The sequence below is a fragment of the Ceratotherium simum genome, chromosome 19, assembly GCF_057802395.1.
Source record: "Ceratotherium simum simum isolate JZ-2026a chromosome 19, ASM5780239v1, whole genome shotgun sequence".
Lineage (NCBI taxonomy): Eukaryota > Metazoa > Chordata > Mammalia > Perissodactyla > Rhinocerotidae > Ceratotherium > Ceratotherium simum.
In genome coordinates, this window is record NC_141918.1 from 43,474,338 (window position 1) to 43,498,998 (window position 24,661).

General features: G+C 37.6%; 1 long non-coding RNA gene across 1 annotated transcript in view; it reads left to right on the top strand.

Annotated features, from left to right (window-relative positions):
- LOC147914543 (uncharacterized) overlaps nt 1-24,661 on the top strand; it is a 487,630-nt gene that overhangs the window by 451,893 nt on the left and 11,076 nt on the right. Inside the window, exon 2 of the long non-coding RNA XR_015555268.1 lies at nt 2,749-2,845. This is a non-coding gene — a long non-coding RNA (uncharacterized LOC147914543). The remainder of the gene's footprint in view (nt 1-2,748; nt 2,846-24,661) is intronic.

Genomic DNA, 24,661 nt, shown 5'->3' on the forward strand with positions numbered 1-24,661 from the left:
TGGACTTAGGAAGCAGCAATTGACTCATGGTTGCCTCTCAAATAAAGATCCCAGTTAAGTGACAAGTGATGTCCTAGTTAGAATAAAGCCAGGTTGAAAACATGGCTGGAGACTTCCCCTAAAGACTAGTTCTTAGTGTGGCAGGGTGGTGGCATAAAGTAACTTTACCACAGAGAGTAAGAGGGCTGAGTAAGGAGATGGAGATGACCCAGTGCTTTGTTCAGGCATGATGAAGAAAGATGTAGGTGGCTGGTACCACTGAAGTCTTGCCTTGGGCAGGAGAAAGCAGGCAGTGTTGAGTGGGCAGTGAGTGCTAACACTGACATCTTTGTTCCCAGGAATATTTTCCATTTTCCTGTATGCCATAGAGGATTTGATTATTCAGTTTCTTGTCCTTCCCTCCCTTCCCACCACTGAATATGATAATGTTCGCCACTTTAGCTAGATTCTTTGGTTTTCAATGCTGTAAATTGAAAAAAAAGAAAAATGAGGAAAAGGATTCACAACTCTAAAGAGTAGAAAAAAACTGAGAATAATTTAGGCTTAGAGGTTGAAATGATCTACACACTAAAATGTTGACAAAGAGAAAGCAATTAGGAGAAAAAGAGAATGTCAGGCTGACACGGGGGTGCCCACGAGATTTTTTCATGAGGAATAGGGAAGTGGAGCAACTAAAGGATCTGTGAGAAATAGCTGAGAGAAGAAAGAGAATATGTAGTTGTGTTAAATGACATTTTCCAAAGAAAGCTGCAAATTCTCACATCTCACATGCTTTTCTAAAATGTGAACTTGACGTTTCCTCGTCAAGAGGGGAGACGTGTTCACTCCTCCGGAATCTGGACAGCCTTACGACTGCTGTCTGACCAGCAGAGCACAATGGAAGGGGTGCTCTGTGACTGTGGAGGTCAGAAAAGTCTAGGCAGCTTCCACCTGTTTCTCTTGCTCAGTTCCCAGGTGCTCCCCCTCAGAACCTGGCTGTCATATTATGAGCAACCCAAGTACATAGAAAGGTAGCAACTTGGTGCCCCAGTTGACAATCTCAGCTGGGCCCAGACTTCGAGTCATTCCGGCCCGGGTATCAGATATGAGAATGAAGAAGCTTCTAGCCCAAAGCCAACTGAAGGCCAAGTCATTGTGGAGCAGGCACAAACCATCCTTACTTTGCCCCATCTCAATTCCTGATCCACAAATCTGTGAGCATAATCAAACAACTGTTTTTTATGCCAGCGATCTTGAGGTGGTTTATTATGCAACAATAGATAACAGGAACAGTAGTGTCATATATTTGTATTCCTTTAATGATCTTGATGAGATCTAGTAAAAACGGAGTTATCCTTTAATTACATTTCGCTATTGAACAGTGCTTATTGAAAGTTTTGTACCTTAGAGACTGCACTACCCAGAATGGATACTAATGTAGTGAACTTGATTTTTAGTTCAGTTCAACTAGCATTTATTTAGTGATGAGCAAGTCAGAAGAACTCTCCAAGCACTCTTGGAGATATCAACCTCTTGATATTATCGTCTGTTTAAAGGGCAAGACTAGCCAAGCAGTGTTATTCACGTAACGGTCCTTAAAAAGGGCTACCTTTGAGCTTTGAAAATTTCAATTTCTAGAAAAAAATGTTTTATGACCACACAGATGTCCTTTTGGTGCAAACTCATTATCAAGTCCTGTGACACATTATTGGTTGAAGAATTATGGTAAATACATCTCAGAAAACTTTAACAACATTGGACCTCCTCATTATGCAAGGAAGTGTGATTTGTGAAAATTCAAGTTACTATGAAAAAGCACCTTGCATTTTTGTGTGAATACTAAACTTTTATTAAAATAATTTATGATATTAACAATTATATTGATGCAGTTCTTTGATTTTATTGACACATGTTTTTTCTTCTACAAATTGCTGTTCATGTTATCTAGCGTTGGTCCGCTGTTACCCATTAAACCTCCAGGGGCGGGCCTTCATTGTCTTCTGTAAGAAGGTTGTCATCTATGTCTAATGGAACTCTGAGAAAGTTTGTTCTGATCATAAGCCAAAATTGGACTTTATTTTTCTGGCAACTCAGAGGGCACTTGGCATGTCACCGCGAATTCTGAAAGTCTTGTTAATCCCCAGGGCCTCATAAATAAAATTTTCCAATAGTATGCTCAAAGAACAAATGGTGTATTACTGCATTTTAATATATCCCAACAGGAACATCAAGCACTAAATATGAAATCACTCTATTCTGCCTGAGAACATCAAGATGAATCAGGAACCAGCCTTATTTGATCTTGGAGGCTGTTAAAGAAAGTTTTTTCTTCAAATGAAAACTTATTTCTTATCTGTATGGCAAAGTCAAATATCCTATGGAATATAAGCTTCTTTGAAATCAGAGTTAGAGAAATAGGTAGGGTAACAAGCAAAGCTTCTCTGGTAAAGGAAAATAAGTAGCTGTCATGAAGAGAGCCGTGAAAGAGGGAACAGCATGTGCAATATGCTTAAAAGTACATTTTGAAAAAGATTTAAAGATTTAGAAAATCATTTCATAATATAAAATATAGATATGTGATGATAGATAGATGATAGATTTAAGTAATAATAAAAGTTTTAAAGAAGAGTTAAAAACTATGATACCATATTATATTAGAATATAGTCTCTTGATTCTTTCTATGCTTTCCTTTCTCTTGTGAGGAATCTCACACTTGATTTTCAACATTTTCTTTTTCACCACTCAAGTTTTGATTATTATGCTTTCAGCAATCTCTTCTCAAGTGACTCCCACCACACGGCGTAGGCAAATGCCGCTGAGCTGGGCACTTTGCCGCTGAGCTGGGAACTAGAAGATCCTAACAAGGTAGGTGAGCCACTTTCGGTATCATCTCTAAGACGATCTCCAAATTTTCTTTACCTTTTGAAGCCTGTGATACAACCGCAGAGCAGAGACAAGTGTAGGCTGCTATTTACTTCCTAGCTGAGTGAACTTGGGCGAGTTTCTTAAACTCGTTTTGCTTTTGTAACACATCTGTGGTTCAGTGTAGTGTCTGTCCCTAACAGCTACTAGGAATTAAATAGGAAGTTAGCAGCTCAGCTGAACAAGCAGTGGAGAGTTAATGTCATACTCTAGACACTAAGAGAGCTTGGCCAGCCCAGCTGAGAATGCCGCTCTGCTGGGACGGTGTCGGTACAGACAATACTACAACACTAGAGTTTCCCAGCTTTTGTAATGGGTGGAAACGCGGAAATAGCTTCATGACTGGAAGAATCTGGAAGGAGTTTCAATGGATGAAACTGGATAGTTCCAGAGGAGTCTGAAGTGGGAAAACCTTTTAATGATTATTTAGTTTAGTTTTAGCGTCTGTCATCTCTAAGGTGTGTGACACTCCCACAGAATGCAACATCGGAAGTTGGAAATGGACCTACAGAATTTATTTTGTGTAACTTACTTAGTGGCAGTTTTAAAATTATAGTATATAGTATATCCATATACATATGCATGAATATGTTTATAATTCTTGATATTAACTTAAGTATATTTTATGATACTCTTGAATAGTTTGAGAGTCTCTCAGGTAGTAACAAAAAAAGGAGTACATGTCTATATTAAAGGAAGTTCAGAACCAAATGGTATGCAACAAAAAATAAACAATGGTACTAACTAATGGTATAAACAAAGGAAATAATGACAAAAATGAACTTAAATAGTGGGACTAAATTAGACAAAGCTACATTGGGATTTCAAACAAAGCCTTGGGAGCCAATACTGGTCTATATTTCTCTGCTTTTCATTAGTAAGTTTTTTAATGTTCAGTGTGGGGGGATTCTTTTTAGTAGTGTTATATATTCCATGCCTTATGATTTCTTAGAATTGTTCCTATGGGAGAAGTAGAGGCTGTGAGAGTGTGTGTGTGTGTGTGTGTGTGTGTGTGTATGTATGTGTGTGTGATCCCAGACAGTTGGTGATGTTCTCAGGTGATACAGATGACAAAGATCATCAGGACCTATACAATTTTGAATCAATTCCAGAAATATTGGAAAAGAGAGTGAAAAAGCAACTAAAATTGCACTGTGAAAATTAGGGTTCAGTATCGTAATTTGATAACATGATTTAGTGTAACAATATGTAGCATGTACAGTTATAAAATGTTAGTTCTAAACAGGAAAGATTATTTTTAAAAATTCATGTTAGATCAAGTAAAAAGGGAATTTTTAAAATAAAGGTCAAATTGAAACATCAACATGAACTCATAATCCTGAACTCATGATCTTTACAATAAAAAAGGATTTCTCACTTCATTACTAAAGTGATTTAAGTTTTCCTTCTTCTAAGGTCACTTGCCTAACATCAGGATTTATGCTTCACTAGTGCTTAGATTTGGATCTCTAACACTCTCATTTGACAGCCACTTGGAGAATAATTGGTCCCATATCTTGGCACACGAAAAATAAAGATCATCCTGGAACATTTTGTTTTCAGAAACAGGGAGACTCAGTAATTTCTGAGTTAGAGATCAAATGGACAAGTTGATCAGCCTGAAAAGAGGGCTTTTACTGGACAAATTTCGACAATTAGAGCATCAAGAGGAAACAACGATTAATATCAATTGAAACATTCCCAGTATGTAAAATAAGCTACAGCGTTGAAACAAAAACACAAATTTTCACGTAAAGTATGTGCTAAAAGTTAGTTATTTTGCCCACACAAGTTTCCAATATTGTCTCCAAAAGTACATAAAGTGACCAACACAAATTATATGAGTCCAAGAGTGGAGTTGTGGTCAACCTTCTAGATACATAAGATATACAAGTGGGTATTTTAATACAGTAAAAAAAAAGAGATTTAAATAAGCATGTAGGAGAGATGCTGTGTAGTGTATCTGGCTCTTCTGTGTTTTCTTTACTGGAGCTCTTGTGGCCCTGCTTGGCTCTTATTTGTAGACTACTGTAGCACTTGAATTTTCATTGCTTGGTCAGTGTTATATGGGAAGTCATGAGTCACAGATTGGGTTGTTTGTGATAAAAAGAAAAAGAAAAGAGAGAAGAGAAGAGAAAACATGAGTTGGGATCGGTTTTGGGAAGCAACACAAGCCACACCGTGTTAACAATCAGGTAACATATGCAGAGCCTGGCTTGGCCCATTCTTGTCATTTCCTAGATGAAAACCGAGGCAGGGTGGGCTTTGGTGTGGAAGTAGTGCTCCAGCCTGTGTGGACACAAAAAAAGTGGATTTTAATTGTAATAGTGTATGGAATTGAATCAATAGGGAGTTAGCACAGAAGGACAGAGAACTATCCATGATAATCCATGATAGAGACACTCTCCTGACCACTTGGGCAGGACAGCTTTGGAAGGGGAAAAGGGTGTAGCAATTTGATTTGGAAAATGCATTGTCAAAGAAGCCAGTAGTTTTTGGGTTTCCTAAAATATAACAATTCCTTGAAATATATTGCATAATAGAATTCTTAAAATGTTATATTGACAATTGGGCCTAAGTGGAGGTGCGACAAGATGCTACCCAGTTTGGAGGGCAACTATTAGGGGTATGTATCTGTAATTAAATTTTCTTTAGGCTAGAAAGAAGTTCTTCCTTTATCTCATCTGTGAAGTGGGATGTTTACCCTAAAGAATAGATTTCAGGTAATTCTAAAAAGGGACAAATAATTCTAAAAAATATATCATGGGAACCCTTTAATCTGAACATACACATAAAATAAATTGTTTTGTCCTATAATGCTTTGAATATGAACTGTGATTTAATGGAAGGGATGGTTAACAGATCTTTTGAAAACATCATTGCATTCATAGCATAAACTACATATGTTTATGCAAGTCACTAAATATGCAAGTCACAAACTATGAGCAACCTTTACAACATACAATTCAGAGAGTTAATGTCCAAAATGAATAAAGATTTCTTTAAATCAACAAGTAAAGCACAAAGCACTCACACAGAAAAAGAGGAAGGATAAAAATAGAAATTCATGGAAGAAATAAAAATTCCTTTTAAAACTTGAAAAGTAATTAGGGAAATGTAAATTAAAATGAGATTCTTTTCTCATAATATTAGGAAAAAATAAGAGCTTGTTAATATCTACTGATAGTCATGGTGAGAGAAAATGAGTGCTCATAAATTGTTGGTGGGAATTTGTGTAGCATTATTGGAGGTCAGTTGTTAGTATTACAATTGAAATGCACCTATCTTTCAACTCAATGTTAAGATACCGATGCCAAAGAAACACGTTTGAATATAAAGAGGCACATACAATGATGTTCACCGCTAGAGAAGGTATAAAGTTTAAATACATAGTCTCGTCCTCATGGAGTTTATTTGGCTGGAAAGTTAAGATTTGTGTCTAAGAAAAATGTAAAATCAGCATATTTAAATGTTCTAATTCAAATGATATGTAAATGTTTAGAAGTAAAGAGAGAATATGATCTGGATTTCTCAAGAAAGATTTTATGGAGAAGATAAAACTTCTGGTTAATAAAATTGTATACACAATTATTATTAAAAACTGAGCATTTCTTAATTAGAATATAAGTTCTGTGAAGGCAGGTTTTTTGGTTGTTTTGTTTACTGCGGTTCTCCAACATGTAGAACAGTGCCTAGGATGGAACGCCAATGAGTATATATTTGTTAAAGGAATTAAATTACACAAGACCATGTAAAATAATGAAGATTCTCAAATAGGGAAGTTTCCAGATGTAAAGCTGAATAAAACGACAATAGAAAGTGAAAAAAAGCAAAAACAAAAACGATAGCCTCATTAATTCCATTATATTATCAGCAGTCAAGGAATAACAATACCATCTGAATAATAACAGTATAGCATTTTGTTTTATTCTCTATAAAATATTCCCCTAAAATGATTTAAAATGACAGAGAATTTTATCATTTTAAAAACAAAGTAAACTCAAAGCAACACTTAAGGGATCCCTAAAGGCACTATGTCTATATGTTATAATAATGTTTATCCCTCCACAGTCTAAATTAAGTTAATTGTTTGCTCTTTTCATAAATAGCATCTGTCTAAGCTGTCAGTTTACTGAATGAAACATTTCATCATTCTGGCTATATCCAAAATCAAACATTGCTGGAAAATTTAAGTCCATTTTCGCTCTATTAAAAGAAGTGGTTGAGATTTCTTTTCTGTGTTTGTAAAAGTATAGATCAAAGATGTTGTGCCAGCATGTCCTAAATAGAAAGTGGGTTATTGAATTCTAATACTGAAGTCCTTAGAGATTGTCTACTCCTATCTATTTGTATTAGACTAATAAATTGAGAAGCTATGCTCTAGAAAAAATGACTCACAGAGACTTTAATATCAGAAGGACTTGTACATGAATCAGTTCTGAACATTAACTATGGGCCCTGAGGTAGTTTATAATTGCTCTTGGCTTCAGTTTGCCCATCTATAAAATGGGCATAATAATGTCTTCCTCTCAGAGTTTTGGGATAAAATGAGATAATGTATGTAGCATACTTAGCACTATGCTCTAGACATGTAATCCCTCAATAAATAGTAACTATTATATACAGTGGTAATGTTAATTACTACTGTTGGTAGCACCGATGCTCAACATGGCACACCTTACATTGAGTGACTGGCACAGCTGGAGGTTCAGCCTGAGTTAACAACTCAGCAATTCTTAGTCCACTCATTTTTTCATTGATTAATGGTCATAACAAAGTATTTATAAGTGGAATAAATGACAGCACATATTGAGCAAACACAAAACATCTAAGTTATTGTGTAGCACATATTTCTAGGGAAAAATTATAAAATTTTAGTATCAGGTACTTTCTCTAATTTTAATTGTGTGCTATACATGTAACTCTCAATATTGGACATGATTTTCTATTTTTTCCTTTTTTTTCCCCATTAAAAAAATCCCTGACTTGTGCTTGTTGTCCTAGTGTAATTCTTCATAATGCCTCCCATTACTCTCTAAAGGTTCCAGGTTAAATAATAAATTATATAGCCATCTTAGGCTTCAAGCAAATATGTGCTCTTTGACACACGAGGTTTTTATTTTTTTTTTAATTTCTGAGAGGTATGTCACAAGGAAGAAGTTGTCTTAATATGGCCTTATGGTGAGATATCAAATTTTGTCTATTATGCTAACCCACTTTAGAGGCCAAATCTCCATTGAATGGATAAAGTTTAAGAAATAAAAAGTAACAAGTAGTCTACAACAAGCTATGGGAAATTTATTAATGATGACAGAATACCTTGAACCATCAAAGCTTGAGTGATAACCTCCTTGCATAAAAAGAAATCTTCAAAATCAGATGGTTCGTTGGTGTGTAAGCATCAGGAGCGCAAAAGTCAAACACACAAGGATTTTTGAGTTTATGGGTTACATGTTAATATCTACTGGAAGCTACAGAACTTGCCTAAACATACCTTAGAAATATAAACTGTTCAATGAGGTGCTGCTGAACCAAGACAGACTAGCTGTCATTATCATGCTGGCTTTCAGAAGTATTGTTCCTTCTGGTAAGTCAATGGTCAGGTAGACAAAGCCATCTTTCTGAGAGGTTAGAGCCCTGTGTCCTAGTGCCAAGTATATTATTACCTAAGAAATTGTTCATAATTTTAAACAAGTTTCAGTTTTCTTTAGTATGTGAATACAAATTTGTGGAAGTGCTTTGGAGGGATTTTTCTGCTAATAACTATTCTGTTAGATGTCTAGATTTCATAAATCATCTTAAAGAAAACTTTCACCGTTATCCTTCAAAAAATGATTTTTGAAAAGCAACTTTGTCCTCTTAGATTTTTTCTTCTTCATCATCAAGGTCACACTCTGATATATGGGGTAATGAATAATGATATAAACAAAAGTTAAAAAAAAAATAAAGACAAGCAGAGTTTTTAAATTTTCCACAAGTTAGATCCCTGTAAACTAGGTGGTAATAGAGTAAGCCGTGGACAGATACATCTTATATCCAGAAAAAAAATCAAGAGAAATGGTCCAGGAAGTAGGTGATCTCTTTTTGTTTTTTAACAGGAAAGCAAATTTTAGTGTTATGTAGTTAATAATAGCAATTATAATAATAGTAATATCACAGACTAGGTGCTGGAACAACATTACTTTATTGCAGAGGTCTTCATAGTCAATAGACATTTCTTACAAAATCTTAAGCAGTAGGTCAGCGTTCACAATTTAGTTTTCTAGCAGAGGCTGAAGCTCATAGAACAGAGCAATAAAGGAGCAGACTAACCACATATCTCTTAGTCCTTTACTGGGATCACTGGTTATCCACAGTGACGGTTTTTCCTCACTCTCTCTACAGCCTCAAATAGAATAAGCCTATTTTGTTGCACACAGAATTGTGCAGCTAAATTTCCAACCTCTTTGCAAAATGTCAAAGCTTTCTATGCCTGTAAGTTTTCTCGTCCTCTTCCTTTATTTAGTTTTCTATGCCTCCCAGCAGAGCTGTCAGAAGAAGTTACTTTTTACAAGATTACACAGAAATGGGAAAGCAAGAAGCCAGAACAATCAAGTTACCATCATTTTTTATTCAACCACATAAGGGAGTGATATTGTTGAGGATCTTAGAATACGTTGACTAGAAAAAAAGAGAGAAAAGCATTAGATTCTGTTGATTAGCTATAAAGGGGAGGCATTCCCCTTTCTTCCAGCCGAGGGATTCATCTACACGTATTTTATAATTAAAGCTTATTTCGCAATGACAGATTTTTTTTTTCAGGTTTTGCATGGCCTGGAGTTTTTATAATTTGGGAGACTGTCTTTTTTATTTTAATTGGATAAATTTGACATGTAACATTGTGTAAATTTAGAGTGTGCATCATGTTACTTTGATAAATTTACATATTGTAATATTGTTGCCATTGTAATGATATTTATATTACATACTCACAATACAATATTATTGTCTGTATTCAATACTGTACATTGGATCTCTACAACTTATTTAGTACTCATTACAAGTTTGTACTTTTAAAAATCATCAGTTTTATCCCCCCACCCCCCATCCCCTGATAACCACCATTTTACTCTGTGTGTGTGTGTGTGTGTGTGTATGTGTTTTTACAGGTTGGACACTTTTAGATTTCATATATAAGTGATGTCATAGTGTACTTGTTTTCTCTGTCTGACTTACCTCACTCAGTATAATGTGCTCAAGATTCATCCATGTTGTTGCAAATGGCATCATATCCCCCTTTCTCATGGGCAAATAATATTCCGTTGTGTATATATACCACCTCTTTTTTTTTGGTGAGGAAGATTAGCCCTGAGCTAACATCTGATGCCAATCCTCCTCTTTTTGCTGAGGACAGTTGGCTCTGGGCTAACATCCATGCTCATCTTCCTCTACTTTATATGGGACTCCGCCACAGCATGGCTTGACAAGCAGTGCCTCAGTGTGAGCTGGGGATCCAAACCTGCGGACCCCAAGCCACCAAAGCAGAGCGTGAGCACTTAACCGCTACGCCACTGGACCAGCCCCTATACCACCTCTTTTTTATCCATTCATCATTGATAGGCATTTGGGTTGTTTCCATACCTTGCCTACTGTGAATAATGCTATGATAAACATGGGAGTGTATATACCTTGTCAAACTCCTGTTTTCATTTCTTTTGAGTATATACCCAGAAGTAGAATTGCTGGATTGTATGGTAGATCTATTTTCAAATTTTTGAGAAAGATTCATATTGTTTTCCTTGGTGGTTGGACTAGTTTACATTCCCACCAACAGTGTACAAGTGTTCACTTTTCACCACATCCTCACTAGCACCTGTTGTCTCTTGTCTTCTTGATGATAGCAATTATGACAGGCGTGAAGTGATATCTCCTTGTGGTTTTTACTTGCATTTCCCTGATGGTTAGTGATGTTGAGCATCTTCTTATGTACCTGTTGGCCATTTTGATGTCCTCTTTGGAAATATGTCTATTTAGTTCTTTTGCCCATTTTTTAATCAGATTGTTTTTTTTGTTGTTGTTATTAAGCGGTATAAGTTCTTTATATATTTTGGATATTAACCACTTATCCAATATATGCTTTGCAAAAATTGTCTCCCATTTTGTAGGCTGCCTTTCATTTTGTTAATTGTTTCTTTTGCTGTGCGGAAGCTTTTCAGTTTTTATCCATTCATCGTTGATAGGCATTGATGTAGTCCCATTTGTTGATTTTTGCTTTTTTTGAGTTTTTGGCATCATATCCAAAAAATTGCCAAGACCGATACTGATGAGCTTTTTCCCTATTTTTCTTCTAGGAGTCTTATGGTATCAAGTCTTATGTTTAAGTCTTTGATCCATTTTGAGTTAATTTTTATGAGTGATGTGAGATAGGGCTCCAATTTTATTCCTCTGCATGTGTTTCTCCAGTTTTCCCAGCACCATTTGAAGAAACTATCTTTTCCCCATTGGGTCTTCTTGGCTCCCTCTGCAATGACAGATTTTTAATAGAAGTACGTAATTAAATGATTCACATTATAATAATAATGACAGAGGAAGTATGCATTCATAGTTTCAGAATTCTCTTAATAAATCCTATGTGATACGTGCCAACTGTGATCATTGTAGTTGCCTATGTTGCTCCTGTGTTCCTCTCTTTCTTACTTTTCACCCCTATCTTTGGTATGTCTGTTCTTTTTCACAAGCCTTCTCATTTCTTTATGGTTGGAATCATTCCCTGATTATAGGAGGGTCAGCCAGTTCCAACTCACATTTAGGAGATATCCTTGAAGTGTCAACTTTTCTAATCAGAGAGGGTTCATGAGAGCATTTCAGCCAAGTCTCCAGAGAAGAACAAGCAGCATGCAAGCCTCTTATTTTTGAACTCTTTCCTGACTTGCCCAGCTTCCTTTAGGTAATCATTCTTGAAGTCTCCCAGGACATACTCCTGTTACAGTACTTTTCGTATAATATTGCAATAGTTTGTTTACACATTCCTCTTCCTATTAAACTTATGCTCCATGAGGGTAAGGATTGTTCATTTTCTTTATAAGAATATTTGGAATCTCAGTACCTATTTGTGCCAAACACATAGTAGACCTCTATAAATATTTGCTGAATAAAGGAATGAAAATATTGGTTAATTAGCTATTAATAAGCTATTGTAGATGGTACCTCTGGTACCTTTTTTCTCTTCTGAAGTATAATTAAAAACCAGTTGAAACCATTACTAGATGATTTTATTTATTCATTGACATCTCAAGGTATATAATTCCATTGTACCTTGATAATAAAAGCTATTTATTGAGTACTTATCATGTATCAGGAACTATTTTAGGTACTAGGAAAAAAACAGTCAACAAAACAGACCAAATTTTCTGTCTTCAGGGGCCCAAGAAGTGATATGGAAAAAGGAAAATAGTGTAGAGAATGACAGAGTGTGCTCTTTTGGATTGTGAGTTAAGAGGAGGTGCTTCAGAGAAGGTAATCACTAGAGTAGAGCCTGAAGTGAAGGGGCAGACTATGTGGACACCTAGAGGAAGAGAGTTCTCAGCTTTTGTTTAGAGAAAGATGGGGAATCATTATAGAGTTTTGAACAGAAGACTACTGCGATATGACTTCCACTTAGAGAGATTATTCTGAACGCTGTGGAGAATAGATGGTAGTGGAGCAAGAGTAGGATCCAGAAGACCTATAGAGGGCTACAACAGTCCTTCAGAAGAGATTTGATGGTGGCTTGGAATAAGGCGGCATTGGTGGGAGTAGCAAAATATTGTCTGATTTAAAACATATTTTGGGGCCGGCCCCGTGGCTTGGAGGTTAAGTGCGCGCACTCCGATGCTGGTGGCCCGGGTTCGGATCCCGGGCGCGCACCGAGGCACCGCTTCTCCGTCCATCCTGAGGCCGAGTCCCACATACAGCAACTAGAAGGATGTGCAGCTGTGACATACAACTATCTACTGGGGCTTTGGGGGGAAAAAATAAATAAATAAAATCTTTAAAACATATTTTGAGGATAGAACCAACAAAATGGAGTGGATATACAGTGTGAAAGAAAGTGAAGAGTCAATGATGCCTCTAATTTTTTTCTCGTTGAGTAATTGGATGAATGGAGGTGGCATTTATTGTGATGGGGAGTGTTGAGGAAGTAAGAATTTGGTTACTTTGTGGTTAAGTCTGAGATGCCTATTAGATATCACAGTAGAGATGTTGAGTGGGAAGTTCACTATGAGGCTGGAGTTAAAAGTTTAAAGATCTAGCCTGGAGATATAATTCCTAGTATCATCAATATACCAATGTAATTGGACCAGACAGATCACCACCTAAGAAACATGTATATAAAGAGAAAATGTCAAAGCACTGAGGACTGAAGTTGTATGCATGGCACTGTTTTCTCCTGGTCATTTCTGACTTCCTGTTAAATGCTCTGTCTTTGGATCTTTTCAGTTTTTTTTTTTCTAGGCACTACTCTCCATCCCAAATCCTACTTATTTTTAACCTCAGCTTAAACAAATGTCATTTCCTCATGGATGCCTTCCCTGACCTTCTACAGAGATCAGACACAATTTCTATGAATTCCAGTACCACTCTTATTACTACTTTGCCTTGTGTAACACATAGCACATTTATATAGTTTGATAAATGGTATTATGTTGCATGACACTTGAGGTCAGGTATTGTTTTTGTCTTATTTTTAGTGTACCCAGTTTCTAACCCAGTGCAAGTATACAATGGTTTCTCAATATCATATTTGTTAAACTCAATTGAATTGTTAACCAGAAACCATTCTCCTCTGATTTTTGAGTAAGTGGTCCATTATGGCACTTGATTATCATCAAATAGTAGAAATTGCAGAACTAATGTTTGAGTCTTTAACAGAAACTGCAGTTCTCTGCATTCACATTTCCATTCCATTGCCATCCTGACTGAACAGTGTAATTACATAGAGTGTTAATTGTCTGCTAATAGGAGGAATAATGATAAAATTGCATAGTACATTCATGTAATAACACTCAAATTACTGTTTTAGATTCCTTCCCAATTTATAACCAAATTCAGTGATGCTGATCCAATTTTTCAGAAGCACATTAGCAAATAGTGTTGGTACAAAACATTGTATTCATATTCAAATTATGAATTTAAAATAGATGGTGGAATTTAGCAAAGTAGCAGGATGCAAAGTCAACACACAAAAGTCAGTTGCATTTCTATATATTAACGATGAATAGTCTGAAAAGGAAATAAAAACAATTCCACTTACAATAACATCAAAAAGAATAAAATACTTTGGAATTAACTTAACCAGGGAGGCAGAAGACTTGTACAGTGAAAACTACAAAACTCTTCTGAAAGAAATTAAAGAAGATAAATAAATAGAAAGACATCCCATGTCCATGGATTGGAAAACAATATTATTAACATGTCAATACTACCCTAAGTGATCTATGGATTTAATACCATCCCTATCAAAATTCCAGAGATGCTTTTTGCAGAAATAGAAAAGCCCATCCTAAAATTCATATAGAATATCAAGGGACCCTGAAGAACCAAAACAGTCCTGAAAAAGAACAAACCTAGAGGACTTACACTTCCTGACTAAAATTTACTGCAAAGCTACAGTAATCAAAACAGCATGGTACTGGCATAAAGACAAACACATAGACCAATGAAGTAGAATAGTTTACAGAAATTAACTCTCGCATCTACAGTCAAAAGACTTTTGACAAGAGTGCCAAGATCATTCAATGGGGGAAAAGGACTGTCTTCAACTAATGATACTGGGAAAATTGGATATCCATATGCTAAAGAATGAAGTTGGACTTTTACATAACTATATTCAAAAATTACCTCAAAATGCATCTGTGACCTAAATGTAAGGCCAAAAACTATAAAACTCTTTGAAGAAAAAATAGGGCAAAAACTTCATGACACTGGATTTGACAATAATTTCTTGGATATATACCAAAGCCACAAGCAACAAAAGAAAAAATAGCCAAAACTTTGCAAAAATTTTTTAAAATTGTGCTCTCAGGGGCTGGCCTGGTGGCACAAGCGGTTAAGTGTGCGCGCTCCACTGCGGCGGCCGGGGGTTAGCCGGTTCGGATCCCGGGCACACACCGACGCACCACTTGGCAAGCCATGCTGTGGCGGTGTCCTGTATAAAGTGGAGGAAGATGGGCATGAATATTAGCCTAGGGCCAGTCTTCCTCGGCAAAAAGAGGAGGATTGGCAGATGTTAGCTCAGGGCTGATTTTCCTCACCAAAAAAAAAAAAAAAAAAAGACCCTCTCAGAGTAAAAAAGCAATCCACAGAGTGGGAGAAAATATTAGCATATTTTAATATTCATAATACGTAGAGAACTCCAAAAACTCAACAATAGAAAAACAATCTGATTCAAAAATGGACAAAGAACTTAAATAGACATTTCTTCAAAGAAGATATACAAATGGCCAATAAGCACATGAAAAGATGTTCAATATCACTGGTAATTGAAATATTAAGTCAAAACGACAGTGAGACACAACCTCACACCCATAGGATGGCTACTATCAAAAAAAAAAAAACTACTCAGCCATAAGAAACGATGAAATCCAGCCATTTGTGATAACGTGGATGGACATTGAGGGTATAATGCAAAGTGAAATAAGTCAGAGGGAGAAGGTCAAATACCGTATGATTTCCTTCATTAAGTAGTAGATAATAACAACAATAAACAAACACATAGGGACAGAGATTGGATTGGTGGTTAGCAGAGGGGAAGGGGGGAGGGAGGAGGGTGAAATGGATAATTCGGTACATGTGTGTGGTGATGGGTTGTAATTAGTATTTTGGTGGTGAACATGATGTAATCTATGCAGAAATAGAAGTACAATGATGTACACCTGAAATTTTTACAATGTTATAAACCAATGTTACTGCAATAAACAAAAAATTAAAAAAAAAAAAAAACAACAGAAAATAACAAGTGTTGGAGATGAAGTGGAGAAGCTGGAACTCTTGCACAGTGTTGGTAGGAATGTAAAATGGTACAGCAGCTGTAGAAAACAGTATGATGGTTCCCCAAAATATTAGAAATAGAATTTCTATGTGATTCAGAAATCCCATGACTGATGTAACGGTGGTGACTAATGCCTGACACATGTGATCTTTGCCTTGACCTGCCCTTGAATGATGCCTCAATTGGAGAAGCCTGGAGAATTACCCACCCTCCCAGCTAGCTAGTACAGGAGGTCAGCAACATTTTCCCTAAATTGGGACAAATTTGTAGAACAATTTATAGTCCAGAGCCCTTTCCTTGTCACTCTGCTGCCCACCATCAGGTCAAGGTTAGCCATGACTTGGGACCACGTCTTCACATGGCTCTTCTGCCTCAATCCGTAAAGGTTCATCCCGAACACTTCCTCAATAAATCATGTACACTCACATCCGCGTCTCAGGCTCTGCTCTAAGAAGTCTGAACAAAATTTCTGGGTGATCCAGGGAAATTGTTACAGTTTGAAACCCTTTTGCTTGTGTTTCAGAGCCCTAAGTAGGAAATGATACTGAGAACTAAGTTGAGGCAACATGGTCTTAAGAACACATAGGTTTTTTGTTTGTTTTTGCTGTTTTTTGCTTATTTTAGATAACATAGCTGTTGAAAAATTTTGAGGTGAGTAAGGCTTAGCTACTCCTTCAAAAATCTCACTCTTTGGGCCAGCCCTGTGGCCCAGTAGTTAAGTTGGGCGCACTCCGCTTTGGCAGCCTGGGTCCTTCCTGAGCGCAGACCTGCACCACTTTTCAGTGGCCATGCTGTGGCAGTGACCCACACACAAAAGAGAGGAAGATTGGCACTGATGTTAGCTCAAGGCAAATCTTCCTCAGCAAAACAAAAAAAAATTAAAACAAAACTCAATTTATAATTAACTCAAGTTTCAGTCTAAACTCTACCGCATTCAGATACGTATTAACTAAAAATTGATTAACAAATTCACACATGCAGAGAAAACCTGAAGAAATTAAAATTAAATATTGTGGAAACTTTAAAAGCATTCTGTAACTTTACAAGTGATAAAATAAATAACAAGCAAAAATATGGACTTAATTGATTACCTGAAGAATAATATCTTTGGGTTACCAGGATAAAGGTTGCAACACTTACTAAATTTGGAAATATGGACAGAGAAGCAATATAGGGACCTATGTTGAGTTCAATAGTGTGTTTTTGGTCTTTCCGGTATATAATTGGAAACACTCAGTGCCTAGCTCAGGAAGTGGTGTACGTTTCTGGACTAAAACATTTTACTGAATTTATTGAAATTGAAGCTCTATGAGTGAGCTCAGCTAGGAAGAGTGTGTGAAATGAGAAAAGAGAATTAAACCCAGGGAAATGTTAATATTATGGGGCTGCATGAGTATGAGAAGCCCACAAAGAAAACTGACAAAGGGTAGATGCTCAAACTAGATGGAAAATGTGTAGCGAGAACTAAGGTAGGAGTCAATAGAGAAAAGATTTCTGGGAGAGGATGTTTCATCATTTTAAATTCTTCAGTGAGATCATGGTAAGAGTGTAAAGGCGTCTATAAGAGTGGGACGTGTCTGTTGGATTTGGTAGTTACGAGTTCATTGTGACCTTTTCTGGGGTGGGTTGACTAGAGAAAGGGAGATGAGGTTATGGAGCAGTGAGTCCACACTGTGATTTGAACAAGCTTGACGTGAGCAGTATCATTCTTCAAAGTGAAGAGTAAACTTAAAGATGGTTAAACTCATTCAAAGTGGGGGACCAAATGTTCCTAGTTTCAGGGAGAGGTAAATTAATAAAAAACAGTATTTGGGGAAAATAAACAGATTTAAGATACTCAGGTGATGAACTTGAAACAGGATTACTAATGAGAATGTGGACTGCACAGAAGGCATATCTCTGAAGTGTTAAAGATGGCATTATGTGAAAATAGCTTACCTTTTAAATATCCCCTGCGCCAATTAGAAACTACACTCAAGGTCATTGAATCACAGAATGAGGCTATACGCCAGTTTCAATGTTCATATAGTCACTTTTCACCATGTAACAGAGGCCCAGTCAGGACTTTTGTTCCATGTTCTATTCCTACTCTGGGACCCCAGCTCTTCTGAGAGACATATTAAGGGGAATGGAGAATAATCAATAATGGGAATGGAGAATAAACCAAATTGGGGTTGTCCAAAGGCTCTGCTCTCAGGACAATCTACAGGGGTCATCTACCCCCAGAGAGTGAGCTTCCCCTTTCTGCATTTAAAAAAAAAAAAATTATTATTTATTAAAATCTGCATGTAGGAATGAAATGCAGGGAGCACTTGTCCTTCACACCTCTGTCTCTCTTTCTTTTTTCTTCTATTTACTTTTTTTCCAACTTTTTTTATTGTGGTAAAATATACATAACATAAAATATTCCATCGTAACCATTTTTAAGTATATAGTTAATTAAATGCTATTAAATACATTCCTAATGTTGTGCAACCATCACTAACATCCATCTCCAAAGCTCTTTTTTATCTTCTTAAACTGAAACTCTATACTCATGGAAACCAGCTCCCCGTTTCCCCTTCCCCCAAGTCCCTGGCCACCACCATTCTACTTTCTGTCTCTAGGATCCTGACAATTCTAAGCATCTCATATAAATGGAATCACACAGTATTTGTCTGGGTTATTTTATTTAGCATAAAGTCCTCAAGGTTCATCCAAGTTGAAACACGCATCAGAATTTCCTTTTCTTTTCTTCCTTTTTTAAAGGTGAACTTCAGGCAGTGACAGATAAGATAACATGGGAGTCCATCTATGCATTTATTCTAAGTAGATTTGACCAGGCAGTAGAACACATCATAAGTTCTGTAGAATTTGCCATCTCAGAATGTCCTTTTTATTTAACTCTTTTTCTCATGATGTCACCTTTTGTCTGTAGTACAAATTCTTCCCAAACTCCTCTCCAAGTCTTTCCCCAAAGTAGAGTTAAATGAACCACATGTCTTTCCACATTTGATTTCTATTCACATTTTTGTGCATTTTTCCCATTATAAACATATTATGATAAGGTGAGGGCCCCATTGAGGGAACAACCGTGAAAGGTTTATGTGTCATTTTCAAGTTTTCTAACACCTTACCACAATCTAGTTAAAATCCCAGTGTGTTCTTGGCTTACTTCACTTCTACGTTTTACTGATATTAGCTAACCTGAATACCTTCCCCTCCAACCTATACTGGCCATTCAACAACACCATCATTATAAACTAATTTGCTCAGAGATCATCTGTAGTAGAAGGTGATGCCAGAGAGCTTACCATTTTATTGCCTGCACCTTGAGAGTCCATCTGAATGTGTAATGTAGTGAGAAGGCCTCTGTCTAAGGCTCAGAGACATTTAGTCCCAGTTCTGTCACATACCTGCTATATGCCCTTGAAGAGATCTTGTGATTGATTTTCTTCATCTTTAAAGGATCAGAATAATGTTTGTCCTAGTGAACTGATAAGGTTGATTGGAGACCAGAGGAAATAATGTGAAAATACTTTGTAAACTCTAAAGTACTAGCAGAAGTCACGTGGTTGTCATATGTGAAAAGAGAAATGAAGCAAGCAGGTGCTGGATCTCCTACTGAAACTGCAGATGTGCCCACCGTTTATGATAAAATGTTGAAGTGAAACTAAGGAAAATCATTTTTTTATTTATCAACTTTATTTCCAAGCCCTAATACTTTGGAAAATGGTGTTCTATTTCAACTGCTAAATGATGCCAGCTTTTCAAGACCACATACTTTTTGGTCTCATCTTGATGCGGTTTCTGAGTCTTGCAATTCCTGTTTTGGCAAACTTACCAATAAAGTCTACATAAAAAAAGAATATAAAGGGAAATACAGTGCAAGAACAAAATGATTAAATATTAAAGTACAAAACGTGTGGAGGCGGAGTCAAGATGGCAGCGTAGGCAGACTCTGAACTCACCTCCTCCCGTGGACACAGCCAATTTACAACTACTCGTGGAAAAATTACCCGTGAGACAGAACTGAAAACTGGATAAGAGGAACTCCTGCAACAACGGACAATCCTAACTGAGGTAGAAGAGGCAGAGACTCCGTTCTGGAGAGGAAAAACGCTGCCTTCACAAGCCGCCAGCGTCACGGCCGCCGGGAGCAGCTCACAGGTACGCAGCCTCCCTGGAGGCGCGGGGCCCTGAGCCGGGGAGCGCCCCTGTTGTGGGCATTTTGTGGACCCAGCACAATCGAGACCAGTGGCATAATATCTGACTTTGCCTGCTACTAAAGCATTGGGGAGCACCCCCAGAAAACCCGGTTCACAAAGAAACTAAAACTGGCTCTTAAAGGGCCCGCGCACAAACTCACCCATTCCAGAAAGCATCCTAAAATCACCAGAAAGAAAGGTGCACAGTGCTGGGGTGAAAAGAGACTCACCTAATAGGCCCTGAGTGCATCTCGGTGAGGGGTGAGACCTCTCCAGGGACTGGGACATTGGCGGCGGCCATTGTTGTGGCCTGGTGTGAGCGTGCTGACACAGACGCCATTGGAGTTCTCCCTGAGGCCTGCTAGCCCAGGGTCTGCTCCACCCACTAGAGCACCAATTTAATCCAGCTCAGCCAGGGCAGGCAGCCCACCCTAGAGACTGGCCCCACCCAACAACAAGCCCTCAGGCAACTAGTGGGCCTGCATAGATTGGTGACTGGATTCTCTGCAGCCTGGCAACTGAGCTGACTTGAGTGGGGCAGGGTGTGCACAAGGAGCCGGTGGAGAGTGTGGGGTGGTGGCGGAGTGTGTGGGGCTCCCGCCGTGGAGAGACTGGGTCCGCTTGGGGGTCGGGGCGCACACACCGGGCAGGACTGTGTTGACTGTGTGTGTGGACCTGTGGGCAACAGGGCTTGTCAGCTGCAGAAGACTTGTGCTTCTCAAAGACCCACATAGGAGGTTTGCCCCACCTTCCAAAGCCTGAAACAATTGGGTGCTCCTGTGCCTGAGGGCAGCCCCACCCAGCTGCAATCCTCAGAGAGCCCACAAGAGACCTAATAGGCTAGAGGCTTACAGCAATTGTAAGGCCCTGAGCCTAACAACCTGCCACGGTGGGGGCCTACTCAGTTAAAAGAAATACTGCAACACAAATGTGGTATTTAGAACTTGCAGCCAACTGTGCTGGGGCTCCCCACACCTGATAAAGAGACTGAAGGGCCCACAACAACTACAAACAGCTGAGCATTACAACAGCTGGCCAGGAGCATAACTTGGCCTCCCTGGGCGCCTATAGGGAGAGCTAACAGGCCACAACAGAAGGACACACGTAGTCCACATGGGGGTCACCCCTGGAACATTGAGAACTGAGGAAAGGACACTGGAAACCTCCTAAGGCATCACTTACATAAGGTCACCTATCCAAGAGCAGGAGACGTAGCTGACCTACCTAATACGTAGACACAAGCACAGGGAAAGAGGCAAAATGAGGAGGCAAAAGAATACATTCCAAGTAAGGGAACAGGACAAAACCCCAGAAAAGGAACTAAGTGAAACAGAAATGACCTACCTGACAGAGAGTTCAAACTAAGAGTGTTAAGGATGCTCACTGATCTGGGGAGAAGAATAGATGAACTCAGTGAGAATGTCAACAAAGAAATGGAAGATATAAAAAAGAACCAATCAGAAATGAAGAATACAATACTGGAAATGAAAAATTCATTAGAGGGACTCAAAAGCAGAGTAGAGGATACAGAAGAACGGATCTGTGAGCTGGAAGAAAGACTAGAAGAAATTACCCAAGGTGAACAGGTAAAAGAGAAAAGAATTAAAAAGAGTGAGGACAGTCTAAGGGACCTCTGGGACAACATCAAGCGCACTAACATCCATGTTATAGGTGTCCCGGAAGGAGAAGAGCGAGACAAGGGGGCAGAGAATCTATTTCAAGAAATAATAAATGAAAACTTCCCTAACCTAAGGAAGGAAACAGACATCCAGGTACAGGAAGCCCAGAGAGCCCCAAACAAGATAAACCCAAAGAGGCCCACACCAAGACACATCATAATCAAAATGTCCAGAATTAAAGATAAAGAGAGAATCCTAAAAGCCGCAAGAGAATGTCAAGTTACATACAAAGGAAACCCCATAAGGCTATCAGCTGACTTCTCAGCAGAAACCTTACAGGCTAGAAGAGAGTGGCAAGATATATTTAAAGTGCTAAAAGAAAAAAACTTACAGCCAAGAATACTCTACCCAGCAAGGTTATCATTCAAAATGGAAGGAGAGATCAAAATTTTCCCAGATAAGCAAAAATTAAAGGAGTTTGTCACCAAGAAACCAGTGCTACAAGAAATGTTAAAGGGACTGATTTAAGGGGAAAAGAGAAGACCACAAATAGGAAAAATTATCTATTTCCACGATTAGAACGTAATGGATACAAATGCACAAAAAGAGGTTAGATATGATATCAAAAACATAAAAGGAGGGAGGAGGGAGTTAAAGAGTACAGCTTTCAGACAGAGGTCAAACTAAATTGACCATCAATTCTGTATAGAAGAAGTAAGGAACAGAGAAGGACTACTACAACACTCACGAAAAAAAAAAAAAGTTAAAAAATGGCAGTAAGTACATACCTATCAATAGCTACTTTAAACGTCAATGGACTAAATGCTCCAATTAAAAGGCATAGGGTGGCTGACTGGATAAAAAAACAAGACCCATATATATGCTGCATACAAGAGACACACTTCAGACCTAAAGACACTCACAAACTGAAAGTGAAGGGATGGAAAAAGATACTCCACGCAAATGGCAAAGAAAAGAAAGCTGGGGTAGCAGTACTCATATCAGACAAAATAGACTTTAAAACAAAAACTGTAAAACGAGACAAAGAAGGGCATTACATAATGATCAAGGGAACAATCCAACAAGAGGATATAACACTTGTAAATATCTACGCACCCAATGTAGGTGCACCTAAATATATAAAGCAATTATTAACAGACATAAAAACAGAAATAGACAGTAACACAATAATAGTAGGGGACTTTAACACTCCACTTACACCAACGGATAGATCATCCAAACAGAAGATCAACAAGGAAACATTGGCCTTAAACGACACACTAGAACAGATGGACCTAGTAGATATATACAGAGCATTCCATCCAAAAACCGAAGAATACACGTTCTTTTCAAATGCACATGGAACATTCTCTAGGATTGATCACATATTAGGCCACAAAACAAGTCTCCATAAATTTAAGAATATTGAAATAATACCAAGCATCTTTTCTGACCACAACGGTATGAAACTAGAAATCAACTATAGGAAGAAAATCAGAAAAGCCACAAATACGTGGAGATTAAACAAAATGCTACTGAACAACGACTGGGTTAATGAAGAAATCAAAGAAGAAATCAAAAAAAACCTGGAGACAAATGAAAATGAAAATACGACATGCCAGAATTTATGGGATACATCAAAAGCGGTTCTAAGAGGGAAGTTTATAGCAATACAGGCCTATCTCAACAAACAAGAAAAATCTCAAATAAACAATCTAACAATGCACCTAAAGGAACTGGAAAAAGAAGAACAAACAAAGCCCAAAATCAGTAGAAGAAGGGAAATAATAAAAATCAGAGCAGAAATTAATGAAATAGAGACCAAAAAAACAATAGAAAAATTAATAAAACCAAGAGCTGGTTCTTTGAAAAGATCAACAAAATTGACAAACCTTTAGCTAGACTCACCAAGAAAAAAGAGAGAAGGCACAAATAAGTAAAATCAGAAATGAAAGAGGAGAGGTTACAACAGACATCTCAGAAATACAAAAGATTATAAGACAATACTATGAAAAGCTATATGCCAACCAATTCGACAATCTGGAAGAAATGGATAAATTCTTAGAATCATACAACCTTCCAAAACTGGATCAAGAAGAAGTAGAGAATTTGAATAGACCAATCACCAGTAAGGAGATCGAAACAGTAATCAAAAACCTCCCCAAAAATAAAAGTCCAGGACCAGACGGCTTCCCTGGTGAATTCTACCAAACATTCAAAGAAGACTTAATACCTATCCTTCTCAAACTCTTCCAAAAATTGAGGAGGGGGAAGCTCCTAACTCATTCTACGAAGTTGACATTACCCTGATACCAAAACCAGACAAGGACAACACAAAAAGAAAATTACAGGCCAATATCACTGATGAACATCGATGCGAAAATCCTCAACAAAATACTAGCAAATCGCATACAACAATACATTAAAAGATTATACACCATGATCAAGTGGGATTTATTCCAGGGATGCAGGGATGGTTTAACATTCGCAAATCAATCAACGTAATACACCACATTAATAAAATGAAGAACAAAAATCACATGATCATCTCAATAGATGCAGAGAAAGCATTTGACAAGATACAGCATCCATTTATGATAAAAACTCTGAATAAAATGGGTATAGAAGGAAAGTACCTCAACATAATAAAGACCATATATGAGAAACCCACAGCTAATATCATCCTCAATGGTGAAAAACTGAAAGCTATCCCTCTAAGAACAGGAACCAGACAAGGATGCCCACTGTCACCACTCCTATTTAACATAGTATTGGAAGTCCTAGCCAGACCAATCAGGCAAGAGAAAGAAATAAAAGGGATCCAAATTGGAAAGGAAGAAGTGAAACTGTCACTATTTGTAGATGACATGATTTTATATATAGAAAACCCTAAAGAATCCACCAGAAAAATTTTAGAAGTAATAAACGAATATGGTAAAGTTGC